Here is a 16,767-nt window from a genome sequence, read left to right as displayed (position 1 = left end):
GCATGTCTTCCTCTCTGTCACGTGTCAGAATTGTAGTATGCTTAATTTTCTCTTTCGTTGAAAGAACGTCCTGTCTCAAATCCCGACTTGAATGCTGTTTTTTTTTAGTTTTTTTTTAACGATCCTTATTGCTTCTAATACTTTCAAGTCCTCTGGCAAAAAATTAAGTTTTTACAGGGGAGGGGTGGCAGCCAGCCGCTCGACCACTTGTTTGCAGCAGGATGGAGTGGTAATGAATGCAAGATCTATTCAGAGCGTCCACGAATAAGTAAAAAAATGGCGTTTATTTGTATGTTTTTACTATGGTCTCGATTGAGCAGTATGGCATGAGAAACAGCTCATCATTGAGGTTCAACAGCTGAGTAGACATCGAAATGTCATTAACACAACTAAGGGAATAAAGCGTATAGTTGCTCACACGACTTTCCTCTGTGGTGAAGAAGTCGTGGCGAACTATGCGGCGTGCCGGTGTCGCAAGCTAAAAAAAAAAAGAAATGCGCCGCGAGCTCCTCATGCATGTGGTCTGACAATGACACATGGACAGCCGCTAGCATATGTCAGGATCCCAAGGAAATAAAGCTAGCTAGAGGCGCACAGCGGAAAACTATATGTGGGCTAAGAAAATTGACAGGGCACGGGCAATGAGAAAAGTTTACAGTTGAAAGTGCTTACTTTAGTATGGGGCGGGGGAGGGGGAGCGAAGGATGGCGAGGGGAAAAGAAAGCGTCAGGCGGGGGGACGGACAAAGGAAACCGCCAAAGAGGAGAAGGAAAGTAGCGGCGTAAGCATGGAAGAAAAAAAAAAAGGAACGAGCTGAGAGGGAAGAAAAAATAATGAAAGCAAGCAAAAAAAAGTTGCCAAGCCAAATTCGCGAAACTGAGCGCAAGACAGTAAATGCGCAATTAAAACTCCCCATTCCCATTGATTACTCTCTGCATTGTACTGGTGCTTATGCAAGCTATCGAGAGAGGGAAATATAGACCACAGGACAGCTTAAATAAAAATTATGCAATGAACAATAAGTGCATCCACGAGCGCGGCCTACTGGGCGTGCACAGCGGTCCCAGTAGACGTGCATTCCATTCATCGGACATGCCAATCGGCTCCATGCAAATAGCGCTGATGCCTATGAGTTGCACAATTTCTCTTAATTTTTTTTTGCGGGTTGAGGAAGGATGCTAATGCAGGTGAAGGTAGTGCATCCTCTTTCGGGAAAAATGCCTCGCGGAAAATCTAGACGCGGCAAACCCGGGCATGATTGGCAGCTCGCTGCTCTTTGGACGGCAGCGATCCAAACATAGCGTCGCTTCGCTTCGTAAAGCTTATTCGGTGACGTGAAAAATATTTTATCAGGCTAGTGAAAATGTGTGCAACAGCAGCAATCCAGGGACTGCAACCTAGCAATTCATTAGTGGTCATCGATTGCCACGAATCGAAAGAACGAACGGCAAAGGCGTCCCACGCACAGTAGATCCGCCGCGTCTCAGCTGCACGGCCGGGCGGCGTATTAACAAACCATATCCCGTAGGAGCACTCGAGCAGACGACGCTCTGACATGCAATCACGTGACACGACGTCACTTCCGCGCTGTTTCTCCCTAGCGCCTTGTGATGAGACTCATCGTGGTTTCAGTCTCGTTTCGAGCAGGGCTCGTATTTACTTGTTTTCCCGCTGGTGTTTGTGAAAGGAACTCGTGTTGCGGTGTCGTTTTTGCGTAGCGCTCGTATTTCCGCACGGCTATCCGCTGAAGTTCACGTAAAATTGAAGCAAATTGCCGTCGGCTAAAAAAGTTTGGTCACACAGTCAGGTTAATTTCGGTCCAGTGACCATTTCGCGGGCTTCTTGCTTTGGTGTGTTCTGTAAACGTCAGTCGGCTACCGGTCACGTATCACGTAAATTTCGCTCCAGTGGTCACTTGCGCGTATATTAAACTAGAATACTAATCTACTTGCGCGGCTGTTCTTGTTCTGGTATGTTCTGGAATCATCGCTCGGCTCTGCTACACCCCGAAGTTTGCACTTCTCCCCATCCGCATAGTTCCGCGGTAGTTCGTCCAGTACATATACCTTGGTTCGTCCGGTGCTTCTGCATTGTGCGCGCGTGCACTTGGCTCATCCGTTGCGTGCTGCGCTTACCAGGGTGTACAATAAGAACTGGTGGGCGAGTTGGTCTGACATATCTAGTAAAGCAGCGCAACGGCACAAGGCCAGAGGAAGAAAGGGACAAACACAGCGCACATTGCCGTCAGCGCTGTGTTTGTCCCTTTCTTCCTCTGGCCTTGTGCCGTTGCGCTGATTCACTAGATTACCAGGGTGATTTTGTGCTTGGCGAATTTTTGTGTCAATTGCGGTTAACTGGAGATGATGGACGAGCTCCCAGAGCCACTCGAGTCCTAAAAGATGAGCTCGCGTGAAAAGGGTACGAATCAGTGTATCGCACGAACCTGGCAAACGAGGCAGCCGTCAAAAAATGGCTGGAAGCATACAGCGTCGAAATCAACACGTCTTGGATCGTGCAAAATGTTCAAAAGGATGGAGAAATGTATGCACATTGCCGAGCAGCCCGCACTGCTCTTAACGGTATATTTCAATTATTCTCAAATAATGTATACTCGGCTAGTGCTATATGTGGGTTGGATTTTAGTCAATTTAATAAAAATGGGAGCTATTCTTCTCGTTTATACTGGATTGGAAAGTACACGAGCGCGATATATTAGGCGATAGTCTCCAGACCTATGCAGTTAGCTGGCAAGCGCGAGAGAATAAGAGACCGCGAAGCTAAACGACTAATTGTAGAAATGATGACACCAAATGCTAGTCACATGCCGTCAACTTGAAAACTTTCCCCTCTAAACGTTCGTAACACCAGTTCGCAAAAAAAAAAAAATCTTAGCCAAACAACTTTGAATATCCGGTGAATATCTGCCACAAATGTTAATATCAGGATAGGGAGCTTGCATGAAGCGATGCATGCTGGGTAATCCGCCATGATGTTGTCGCTGGCAGCAGACGGCGGGAAGCGCAGCCAGGCTGAATGGAGCGAGTGCCATTTTCTAGGGTCCACTGAGCAAACAAGCGGCTTTTCGTGCGCTGTCCTTACGTGCGTGCAAGATCTTGCAAGATATCAGTGAGGAACGTACGTGTCGATGCTGTGCCCGAAAAATCGGGCGCGCTATGAAGAAAGGCAAAGCAGTGTGGCGCGGACCTGTTCACGCTAGGCGCAGACGACTGGCTGTACTACGCGTCTTCTTTTTCTTTCGTCTCCATTTTCTCTTCTGTCCGCACGAGGCAGCAGAGGTGGCTCAGCTACAGAACCAGTAGCAGGCCCGTGGATTTTCTTTTCCTTCTTCCTACAGCCACAACAACAACAACAACAACAACAACAACAACAACAACAACAACAACAACAACAACAACAACAACAACAACAACAACAACAACAACAACAACAACAACAACAACCTGTGGCCGCCCGTCGACATTCATGACTTCTAGTTCTGGCGAGTAGTTTGATACTTTCCCGGATTGGCGTCGATCTCCGTGTGTTGGCCCGTGCGAGACATTCGCGTCGGCAACGCTAGAGGGATTCTTTGCCTTCCCGCACTCGTGCATACGTACTTTTGGAATTGTAAAGAACCCGCAGTCGGCCTGTCTGATTGCGCCAGCATCGTCTGCGCGCACTACGCGACCATGCAAACGAGGCTAGTGTGAGTGACGTGTTGCGTAGTCTGCTGCCAGCGACAACATCTTGGCGGATTACCCAGCATACATCGCATCATGTAAGCTACAAGCACTACAAGCGTCAGCTCGTGACGTCAGTGGAGATGCGGCGGCGCTGGCGGCAGCAGTGACTTTCGTTGTGTAGGCAAAAGCCCGAACAGTCTGCATTGAATGCGCGGCGCTTGCTGCGTTTTCGGGCATAATTCCCGATTTTTCTGCAGGCTGTGGTGCGGTTTATTGCGCCACAAGGCACAAAAACAAAATGGCACTTGTTTTAACATGTTTCTTGCGTCGGATAAAGATGAGAGCGAAGATCAGCGGCGTTGAGCGCGACAAGTAGACTTCGGTGACGGATTACCTTCGCGGCTAACATGCGTTGCACTTCTGCACCACAACTAGATGGGTTCGTTTGCAACCCTTAATTGTCATGATTACTTTTCGGCGGCACGACGAAGAGCGAAATAACAATAAACGCCTGCAGCTCGTGCCCGTTTGGTATACTATCAAGTGATAATTAAGAAGTTTAAACGCGATATTCCATGTGCGTAGGATCCCGCAGGAAAGCTGCACTATTTCCATTCAGCTGCAGTATTGCCCGTGCATATTCACACAGAAAAAGACACAGAAGCTGCGGCGATGGTAACTGCAATAACCTTGAACGGTCACTCCAGCGCGATATTGCCGATATAACAGGCCCGCGGACTTAATTGTAAAGTAGCTTTTCTTTATTTGTACTTTCGCGAGTTTCCAGTGGCTCTTCATCACCGGTTATATAGTAACATCGTTATGATCCGAGCAGTCCAGCAGCGTTATTTCTCACAGTCTTAAATTTTATTTTTGAAGGTCATTAAGATCCTGACGAACGTACGATATCCATGTACAACCTAGCTAGCTCTGGTCGAGCAGGATATTTAAGTATATATGGTACATGGAGTTTTGCGTCCCAATGTGGAATCGGCTATGAGGGGTGTAAAATAAGCATAATAGATGACGCGCATTCGAATAAAAAAATTTTACGTATATTTCAAAACATCAGCAGATCGCGCAAATTTCGCTGCATGCGATCGTGGAGAACATTGACTTGCATCTGCACTCATGCGTCTTTCCTAGAAAGCAAAGGGGAAAAAATGGGAGCATTCTCACCGGCCTTCATGTATATATTAACCTGTGAATGACCTTGGCTATGTATAAGATGAGACAGACGTCAAACGTCTTTTTTATCGAGCAGGCGAAAACAAGTTGGCAGCGCAATATATGCGAACATGTTAATTACTAAAAGATTGAGTTCTTATTAAAAATAAAATTCTATTACTTAAGTTGGCGGTAAAGTGAGCTAGAAATGTTATTTCTAGTTCACTATATATAATTGCCGATAATATCGTTCCTTAAGTGATAGTGCTTGAAGCAGCTAGAAAGGTGCGCAGTCAAAAGAGTCGGCATTTGAAAACACACTTCTAGTCATTCACATCGTCGTCCCCCTTGCATGTGCTAGGAATAGGCCCGGGAGTTGAGCAATGTTGACTATTAGTCTTTCTTGTACATTGCGCTTTCTCGTTCTAATTTAACTTAATCACTCACTGCAGTCGCCTACGCACCGTAGCCGTGCGCTGTTGAGGCCATGGATAAGGAAGCCAATGCAGCGCTCTTCGCCAGGTAATTCCAGCAGTAATCGGCTGATAACGTGCTGAAATACTCTCCAGGCATAAACTAAACTATTTCTACGCAGAAGCGAAGCTTACGCTTCAGAATATTCGCACGCGCGAACTGATTTCGAAGGCAGCGTCGCTTGGCGCAGTGTGGGCATGCTGCGCTTTTGCCTGCACCCCAAGTCGCTGCCGATCGCAGCGCCATGTTTGTTTACAAACATGACGCTTGCCTATACGAGGGGGTACCCAAAAGAAACCGAACTTATTTTCTTTTGAACCTATTTATTCACATTTTAAGCCAAAACCTTCAATCTCCTTCAAACTACTCTCCACTTGCACTAATACACTTGTCTAATCTTTCATTCCACTTTTCAAAAAAAAAATGTTTAAATCCATTTTTGTGATGCTTGACAGCGCCTTCGTTGTTCTTTTTGCCTCCGCAACATCAGCAAAACGCTTTCCTTTCATGTATGTTTTTCATTCTGGGAAACAAAAAAAAGTCACACGGGGCAAGGTCCGGTGAGTATGGGGGTGAAGAACAGGGGTCATACCATTTTTGGTCAAATATTGATGATTGCACGAATTTTTTCAACATTTTCATGTGTTCGGGCCGTGGAAGGACGACTAGAACGAGGCTGGTCATCAATTGACATTTCACCAATTTTGAAATGGGAGAACCACTCAAACACTTGAGTTTTCCCCATAGCATCATTCTTGTATGCCGTTTTTAACATTTCAAGAGCTTCTGTTCAATTTTTTCCGAGCAGAACACAATTTCGCCGCCGCACGCTGTTCACGACAATCAGCCATTGCAAAAACGACACTCAAAAACAGTTGTCACTATAAACTCTGCCGAAGCTAATACGTCTTATAGTGCCTAGAATATACTGACTAGTGTGCTGAGCGCGGGCGGCGCGGTGGCACCAGAGTTGATGCTTGCCGGCGGCGGCCGCATAGCGGCGCTGTGGTGCGAGAGGGTGCGAGCCGGTTTCTCGCGCACATTGCGCCGCGCTGCTGAGAGTTGGAAAGGGAGCTGCGCGTTGCTTTGGCTCACGTTTAATACTTTGTTTTAGAGCTCTTTCAGGAGCTTAGGATTGATATAACGTTTTAACATGCTAATGTTAATATCGAATTGCTTTGTGCAGATTGCTCGAACTTGAAAGCTCAATCGGTACGTGAGCCACACGCTAACCCGTTAAACGCACATGAGAGCTTTCGCGTTTGCAGGAATTCAAATTCAAAGAATACAAGTCACGAAACACAGATTCGGTTTAATAGAACGAAAGCAGCATGTTTAATCAAAGGTGACAATGCGAGTGGAAGGCAATGCTGGCATGTTCTTCCCACTTGTCCAGATATCCTAAAAAGTCTTCCAAGAAACGCATGTCTGGGCTACCCGGCTTAAGTGCACGCTTGGTTATCCTGGAGGTCATTACTCGTATCAGGCGATTGATTAGCTTGACGAAGTCTTCTGTTGGTTGCACCCGAGTGTATATAGTCTCCACATGCCGCCGGTGCAAAAAAAAAAGTCCTTTAATAACCTCATCTCCAAAAAGTTGGAATGCAAGGTCAACCTTCATCTTTTCAAAGTTATTGGGTCTTAACCATAAGCTAGGCTGTCATCCACGGAAGGTATCCGCATCCATGTAACCGGAATGAGAATGTCCTCAAACGGATGACGGCCTCCGTGGTGGTTAGGTGTCTGCACAGTGTAGCCTGGCTGCCACTCTGTTCACCCACAATGCCCGCTTCACTGGAGCCGGAGGAGTCGTTGCAGTCTTGAATGCCAGCTTCGAGAAAACAGGAGCCCTCGTTGATTTCCGAGCCCGAATCGCCGGGTCCAGTCCCTGCGTCCCGCTTATGGCGTTTACGAGCTGGTTGCTGCTCGCATATGTTTCTTTCCTTCATTTTTGGTGCCGTCTTGGGCACAAGGTGTGATGTTAACGTTTTGAAAATAACGATGTTAAAATAACCATCTTCTACATGCTTCTGTTTCGCACCCCAGTTATGTAACCCCCCTCACATAATACTCCAATCGGAGCCCGTGGGGTATTTGAATAAAAAAAAATAAAAAAAAAAGCAGAACACAAACGAGGAACCTTTACTTACAGCTGCTAAGGTACATCGCGGCCTGTTGCACAAGGTTTTGCCGAAGTCACCATCTTTTGGAATGAAGAAGCTGACGAAGTTTTTTTTTTCTCAGATACACAATATGCACGAGACGCGGCCGGTTCATCGCGATGAAGCTCGTTGGTAATGCCGCGCTTACGGTGAAACATGCGCCTAATATATAACTGCATCCATATGACATATTTGTTGCGCAAAAGGACAATCGTGGGACACAGAAAAGGTACACAACACAGATGCTGTCTGTAGCGCCTGATTGTGTACACTCTGTGCTACACACTGTCATGGAGCACCGTTACCGACTCGCCCAAGTATCCATCCTTGTGAATATACCTGCATGCTCTAAAAATGTTTCTCGCCAACAAACGCAGCTGCCGTTTACCTTCCGTCATTTCTATCGATGCTTCGTTCCCATTGTACAGAATGCGTACTTAAGTAGCATCAGATAGCGCAGTAATACGTACGCTCCTTGTTCTAGCGGTAGCCCCGTTTGCCAAAAAAGTAAGTCTTCTCTGTGCACCACCGCTTTCTCTTTGGCATTTTTCTCTGCAGTCTAGTGAGAGGCACTGGGGAAACAACAATCGGGAACCGCGCTTCACCACTGGCGACTCAGTAAAAAAAGAAGGGATACAGGCGAGCACAGAACGGGCGCACAAAACGAGAAAAAAAAAAAAAAACCGATGCAATCGTCGCCGAGCAGGTAGAAGTGCGGAACGACTCGCATGAGCAAACACCTACACCGTAAATAAACTACTGCACCTTCGTGAAAGCAAAAGACGTGCAGAAGCAGGTTTAACACCCACGCACAACACCAACAGATTGCCGTATTCTGAAGAGAGAAAACTGCGTCGTCTGCTCAGGTGGCACCCTCCCGACAAGCAGCGCCCTCTGCCGCTAACGATTGGCTTTCATTGCAAATAGCGCCATCCTCGCCCATAGGGAAGCGCGGGCGCTCGTCACACTAGCCAGTATATTCTAGGCACTATATACGTCTGATCTTCAGCGACGCCACTCGGCTGACTGACTCTGGATGGATGGATGGATGGAATATAGGAGCGTCCTCTGGAATGTTCCCTCTATGCGCTCCTAGCGGCAAAACACGGTACTACGAAAACACTGCCCACCAAAAAATTAGTTCTGTTTCTTTTGGGTACCCCCTCGTACATTATAATGTCCACGTTGATGAGAGTAGAAAGTGGACATCTACAGAATACCCACATATGCCCATACATGATCTCTTCATGAGATATTAAATGATATTCTGTAGATATGTAGCCAATATTTTTTTTTATGGGCTGGGAGCTTTGTAGTTGAAGTACAGCCGCCTATAATAAAAGCAACCGTAGCAACTGCTGAAAAATGCCAAAGAAGATAATTCTTTATCCCGGGTAAAAATTTCCTACTGGTTTCTTGCTGGGATCCTACTAGTTCCAGTAGTACTGGTTTATTAGCATATTCCCCATAGCCACTGGAATCAGCAGCGGCTGGATCTCGCTGAAGGCTGCAGAAGGTCGGTTGGGTGCATTGGTTCTTGTGGGCCTGTTGACCTATGGAAATCTTGGTGCAGCCGCTGCCTTGGGCCGCACATCCAAACAAAGACGAGGGCAAAGGTTTCAAAAGTATGAATCATACTTTATTATTTTTCATGTGTACAAAAGTTCTGCAATCTGCATGGACACTTTTGTCTTTCAGTCTGGTACTGCTGCAGGTGTTCCAGCTTCAATCAGATGTTGCCATGAAGTTAGCTGCATAGAAAGATTTGTTCAGAAAAACATGCTAGCAACACCACACTACTTTAATTTAAATATCAACAATTTGGAAAGGGGCCATTCAAGAACAGTGTATTTGACGGGAATCCACACAGGAACAGTTCATGTGTAATAGAATCATGGGACCTTGAATGATACTTTCTAGTGAAGGGTGCTTCCATTGAAACATGTGAAAAGGTTCTAGGTAGCTCAAATGTTGCCTGCACTTGTGCACATTGCACCAAAGCCCACATACTACCGCTATGTTTCATTCATTCAGCAATGAGAACTTTATTCCTAGGAACAATGCGAGCGCCTCACCTAAAGGCGAGGTCTCATAACTGCTGGCATTACCAGTGAAGTTACATGTGTCACGGACAACAGGGCTAGACGTGACTAAGACGACGGGACGAAGCTGAACCAGTAGGCAAAGTTCCGCGCACAGCACGCGAGACAACTTCGGCGTCTCGCGTGCACCACCTCGGACAACGTGCACCACCTCGGAGCGTGGTTGCCGACGCGAGGTCTGCACAGTACCCGCTGGAAGGACTTCGTATGTCACTTCTGTGACACGGTGCAGAACCTTGTAAGGTCCAAAGTATCGCGACTTCAGTTTTCAGACAAGTCGGGCCGGCGCACCGGTATCCACACCCAAACTTGCTCTCCTGGTTGGTATGTGACGTGTCGATGACGGAGGTTGTAGCGACGCGTATCCTTTCCCTGCTGTTGCTGAATGTGGATGAGGGCAAGTTGACGTGCTTCTCGGCGCGCTGAGCAAACTGCTCAGCGTCTGGGATGAGAGGATTATCCGTGCAGCACGGAAGCATGACATCTAACATCGTCTGAACGTCGCGTCCATAGAGCAGGCGAAATGGCGTAAAACGCGTAGTCTCTTGGATGGCAGTGTTGTAGGCATATGTGACGTACGGGAGAATCTCGTCCCAGGTCTTGTGCTGGGAGTCTATGTACATTGCAATCATATCGGCGATCGTTTTATTGAGTCTCTCCGTGAGACCATTCGTCTGTGGGTGATAAGCAGTGGTTTTGCGATGGCTCGTGTGACTCAGCTCAAATACGTCGCGCATAAGTTGTGCCGTAAACGCCGTGCCTCGATCGGTGATTACTTGGGACGGTGCGCCATGGCGCAACACGATCTGCTGCATAAAAAACTGGGCGATCTCAGATGACGTGCCCCGCTTCACCGCCTTGGTTTCAGCATACGGTGCGAGATAGTCGGTCGCGACTATGATCAATTTGTTACCGACCGTTGTCAGCGGAAATGGGCCCAGAAGGTCGATGCCGATTTGGTCAAACGGTGTTCGGGGAGGCGCAATAGGTTGGAGCAAACCCGCTGGCTTGAGAGGTGGCGCCTTTCGACGTTGGCACTCACGACAGCCTCTGACGTAGCGATGAACGGCGTCAGCAAGTTTAGGCCAATAATAGGCTTGATGAACTCGGGCGAGTGTGCGTGCAAAGCCCAAGTGGCCAGAGGTGGGCTCATCATGGCAAGCAAAAAGGATATCGGCACGGAGGTCGGCTGACACTACGAGGAGGAACGCTCGGTCAACAGTGCTGGAGTTCTGTTTGGTCAGAACACACCGGACACAGAAAGAAGACAGGTTCCGAGCATATTGCCGAGGGATAGCAGCGCGACCCTGCAGGTGGTCAATGACAGGTCTAAGGTCCGGGTCAGCTCGCTGTCGGGTCATTATGTCTGAAGCACTCACCAGTCCAAGAAAACCGCTCTCATCGTCCGTGCTCTCATCGACTAAACTGACGGGTGCACGCGACAGCGCGTCAGCATCTTCGTCCCAGACGGCCATAGACGTCCGACGGGCGACCGACGGACGTCCGTTTTCGGACCTTCGGACATCCGATGGAAGTCCGGTTATGTTCGATATACGTACAGCGGACGTCCGTCGGACTATCGTTCGTGGATCCGGATCGCGTCCCACGGACGTCCGACGGACAGCCGGAGGCGGACATTCGGACGTTTCCCGGAACTTGCTTGCAGGGCCCGCTATTGGTGTAAAAACTTGCCAATAATATTCGTGTAAAGCTCGGCAAGCATGCGCCTTGGAAATTTCAGTCACATACTAGTGCTCAATGCCTTTGTTGTGAGAGTAAAGCAGACAACAGAATATGCAACAGGTTCAAGTTTCCTGTTGTCTGCTTTACTTTCACACACAAAGCACTGAACAGTAGTGTGCAATTAAAACTTCCATCAAAGAGGCACATATGCTAGCTGAGCTTTACACAAATGCACCATTCCTGAAAACATGCGAAGTGCATAGGCATACCAGCATGCGAGGTTGTAAAAACAGCATTTTGTTTTTTTTGCTTTATTGCAAAAACTGCATGCATAAATAGTCTACACTAAAAAATATCCATGTTAAAGCTGCATGCAAACATAGACGGAATGGCATGGTAGAATGCAAGCCAACTGGAGTATTAAGAATCTACTTGAATAATTTTTTTTAATTATCCTTGGCCGCGACAGCTCTTCCCTTGGGGAGGTGGTGGAGGAAAAGGTATTTATTGAAACCTAATATTTCGGAATTAGCGAGGAGATGATCATGTCCTCTGTGGGCGGCCTCCGCAGGCCGGGATTCCAGGAGCTGCTACTATCCTGTGCATTTGCTCGATCAGCTGTTGCTGGTCTTTCAGGCCAAAGATGGAAAGAGCAGGTTGGGCTCCTCCTGCAACAGAAGGGAAAACGAAATTCAAGTTATCTGCGCTGAACTTTGGTTACACATCTCCAAGGGCAACTGCCAGCTTCCTCAATTGCTTTTTCCAGATGGCACTGTACGCATGCATCTCCATTCAGAATTGTCACATACTATATAGAAAGGTCATATAACTGCAGCAAAACCCATGCAGAATAACAAAAGATACAAACGTAGTTTGACCAGAACCTGGCATTCAGTATTTTAATGCTTTTATGTCGTATCTTTGAACATGTCACTCTGACCAAACATGGCATATTATGCTTGCTGCTATGCGCCCTCATCAATGCCCAAGACAAGGAGTGCACATGCAGAGAAACTAAGCGTGAATGATGCTGTATATGAACATGAAGCACAGCCAGAGCATTGCAGTATTACACAGGTACGCATTGGCGGTAGAAACCTGCATTTTGAGCGGATTAACAGGCAGATTTCTAAAGTCATTGTTCCTGCTCTGAAAAGAAGTGATCAATAATAACATCATTTAAAATTGTTACCTTTTTGTTCTGTAAACTGCACGTTTCGCTGGTTTCCATGTACCCTCTACCGAAGACATTCCCTGGGCGTGTCAGGGGTATATCGACATCAACATCTAGGCTACAAGCGTCTAGAAAGCGTCTCCTTAGAGCAGCTGCGACGAAGTAACTTATCTGATAACATGCAAGCTGCTGCAGCAGAATAAAGATAGACATTTGACATGTGGCTAAAGCCCAATGTGGAAGCATAGCCCGCCGCATTGATTGCGCAGTGTTCATGCTTCTACTAGAGTTAAAAGTAAAGTTATTTGTTTACCCACAGCGCTATATGTGACATTACAATAGCAAGGCTTATAGTTACACAAAACAAAAAAAGCTGACAACCACAAGCTCCTGATGTATTACCGGCAGCTTGCAGCATGGATGTTAGTTACTGAAATATGGTTGCATAATTCTGGCAACCAGCTGTGCATGCATGTCATGGATTTCTCAACTACGCACAACAAATTACAAAAAAATAATGGTATTTATAAATGCAGCCAGCTGTTCACAAGAAACACTGTAGCTTTTTTAGGTGGAAGGTAGTGGCCGCCAAAGAAACTGCCTCTGTCCAAGGGCCGTAATTTTCCCTATGTAATATCGGGGACAAAAGTGTGTGGACTACACAAACTGCAATCAAAGCACATAACTTTCACATCGACCAGGAAACTCCGACCATACTTGTCGATGTGAAAGTTCAACGTTAGTTCTTTCATGTGTACAAGAGAAATAAGGTCACAATTCGTTTACATCGCGATTCTAGTCCAAAATCTCCAGACATACTGTCCAGACTTTCGCCCCCGCAGCATAAGCCACCACTTGGGTAAGAGATTAGTAAAAGAAGTGTATAAAAGACATGAGTGCTGTTGGACAGCCATAGCTATAAAAATGGTATTGACATTGGAGTACTGCCTTAAGGGCATTACAAAAGCAAGAGTTAGTGTCCGCTGGTCCTCATTTGAACGAACAAAAAGAGGGGAGGGGGGAAGAAATCTACCTCAACTACATGTTTTGTGTGACATCAAGCGGCAGTTAGCATTAAAGATATCACACAGTTTTGTGGAAGATTTGGGAGCGCTTTGCTGCTTTCTTACAGGATTGGACAAAAGAGCTCACCATCTTCAGAAAGGCATGTTATATAGAAATGAAAATAGTGAATTTACTGCATCTGGCCACAACACCTTGCACACGGTGAGGAAGATGAACTGAAAACTTTATACATGAATGTACATATTTACAATAGGTGAAACAATGACCATGATCTATGCCGAAGAGGCAAGAGATCAAAATCTAGCTCAGAACGAGTTCTCCAGGCCGCGGGGCCCAGTTTCATTAACTTTGGGACTCCGCCCACATTTCTCATCCCCAATAACAACGAACTCACACATGACTGGCTAACAAACATTTTGGCATGTCTTTCCACTTTCATAAGGTTCTTCACCCTCTCCCTAATACAAACAATGCAAAAGGGACAGCAAATTCGTTTCACAACAAACGGAATTAAGAGAATGGACCTCGAAATAATTGGCACACTAGGTCACACGCCAAACTCTCTCCCCTAGGAAAGAAAAAAAGAAAAAAAATTAAAACCCATCAAAACGGAGTCCCACGTGCGCAACCATTGCCCAAAGCTTGCACCCTTGGCGGCTCCTTTTACAGGGCAATTATCGGCATCCGAGTCAGCACCATTGCGGACCACATCAGAAGTGCCAAACCACATCCTCCCGCTCCGCATCATACCGTCACTGTTACACACTTGCCCTTTTTCAACGCCGCCATCTCCCACCATTGTTGGCATCCAGGGTTAGAATCCTCAACGAGACCCACTCAGCGCGCCTGCACTGAATAATTGTCACTTTTATGGGCTCCCCGACAAGGAAGAGGGCCTTACACCCTTCAGCCTGACAGTGTTTTTTCTTTGAACAATAAGCAGTTCTTCCAAAAGAGGTGCGCGTTTCAAAGTTGTGCTGCCTCCGGGTCCAGTCAGCGTACTAAGGACCCCTTAGTACGCTTAGTACTAAGGACCCCTTAGTTGGTGTATACTGTTCGTAAAGCTCCTTAAATAAAAATGAGCCCCTTACATGATGCAGCAACGAGAACTGCCTGTCCCCGCGTCTTTGAGTGCGACAGCAAAGTCCTCAGAAGAAGGGACTTCTTTCCCTCTCTGCCTACGTTTCCGTTAAGCACTGTAGCTGCTGTAGCTGCCTCTCTGTGCGCGCCTCCCTGCCTCCTGCCCGAGGGCAAGTGGGAGATGGCTGCAGCTGGGCATTGAACAAGTGACCCAAAAAGAGTAGACTTTAATAATGATGCCTAGCATGCCCACCGATCCCTTACAGAAATCATTAAAAGAATGAAAGCAACACATCAGATAACGCTACAATGTTTCTAAGTGCAAAGTCGACAACTCCAAGTATATAAATATATGTACACCTCTGCACATTAACTAGACAGAAACAGTGCAGAGTAAACTAATAATTCAGTGTCTGGCAACACTATTAAAAGGGGATAAAGGCCACGGGGGGCTACGATTATTAGTACCGTTTTGCCTTTAAACTACAATAACATACTTGTTGCAAGCTTAAAATCAGATTCACACCTGTCCCACCCACAGCAATGTAACACACATCTGACTCGTCTGCAGAGAAAGAGCAAGCTAGACTATTACAGACGCACCCTTGGTTGTTTTTCTGGCATTTTTGAGGGTGAAGTAGCATGTATATGAATAAGAATCCTATGGCAGTAAATGCATCAGATTATCTGGAGTGGCTTTTCTTTGCTGACCACATATGAGGTGAGCTATAATTTATCCAACTTGGCCTAGCTTTATTCTATGAATAACAAAGCTATAGCAGGTACACAGTCGTTCACTCTTAGGCTGAACATGCGAGTGCGTGGCATGCACTTTTCGAGATGCCACTGCATCCATCGCAGCCGCACACCGTAGCGAAGAGGCAGACAGCATGAAGTACCAGCCTCTAGTCCCTCTACCGCCACTGGGGTCTCAAACTAGGGACCCCTTGTTTTTGCCAGGACAGGCCCCCTCAGGGTCAGCTAGTGCGTAACCTCCTGTATTTGTATCTGATGGAAATGTTTTCCACCACCACCCACAATACGCAGCTGCGCATCATAGCAGATGTGAAGCAACAACTCCTGGTCCTTCTACGCATAAGCCACTTTGCCTTGATGCATGCCTGCGCACATAGTAAAGAGGCAGACGACATGACGCAGCAGCTCATGGTACCTTTACACATGAGCCCCCCCCCCCCCCCCCCCCCCATTGTACTTCGATGCGCACCATAGCAAATATACAGACTACGTCACACAGCAGCTCCTGGTCCCTCTATGCATAAGCCATTTAGCCTCAATACGCACCTGCGTACCTGAGCGAACAGGCAGACGTGAAGCTGCAGCTCCTGGGCCCTCCAAGCACAAGCCACTTAGCATCAATGCACGGCTGTGCACTGTAGTAAAGAGGCGAATGACGTTAAGCAGCAGCTCCTGGTCCCTCTACACATCAGCCATTTTGCCTCGATGCGCATCTGCACACCGTAACAAACAGCCAGATGTGACAAAGAAGCTCCTGGTTTCTCTACACATAAACCACTTTGCCTCAATGCACGTCTGCACACCGGAGCAAAGAGGCAGATGACATGAAGCTGGAGCGGCTGGTCCCTCTACGCACAAGCCACTTAGCCTTGATGCATGGCTGTGACGGATGCATTGCTATTTTGCAAACTGCATGTCACACATTCCCATTCAAGTTAAGAGTGGACGACTGTGTAAACGTAAAATACTGGCTATTTACTTCAATGGACAATGACAAAAAGTAACATGGTGGACAATGTAAAAAGAATTTGCTGCATGAAGTTTGTTGAAACCAGTTCTACATCCTACATGTAAACAAGCTAAAAACATTACTGTCGAAGGGATGTCCTGTGTGTTTAAAATCATCACGCTCAAACAACTTCAACACTGACAATCATGATTCAATATTAATAATATAGATAATGATACAATACTCACTTTTAGCCATACCAAAGAAATGAGAATGCAAAGGGATGTAGCTGTTTTTTCCCCGTGGATGACAGTTTTCCACGCTCGAAGTGCTGCTTCCTGTTGGCCTACGAAATTGGCTACAGCAAATGCCATCTGAAAAATTTATGGAAGCCTCATGCTAGTCTTCAACGAGAAAAGCATTGCCATACAGAAGCAGAACACCAATACTTTTACAACACACTAAAAGCACCAACTGCGGTGCTGTTTTTAGGATGACTAGGTACAGGTTT

Source organism: Amblyomma maculatum, chromosome 1, assembly GCF_055883805.1.
Source record: "Amblyomma maculatum isolate TAMU_Amacu chromosome 1, ASM5588380v1, whole genome shotgun sequence".
In the NCBI taxonomy this organism is placed as follows: domain Eukaryota; kingdom Metazoa; phylum Arthropoda; class Arachnida; order Ixodida; family Ixodidae; genus Amblyomma; species Amblyomma maculatum.
This window is presented reverse-complemented; position numbering follows the sequence as displayed.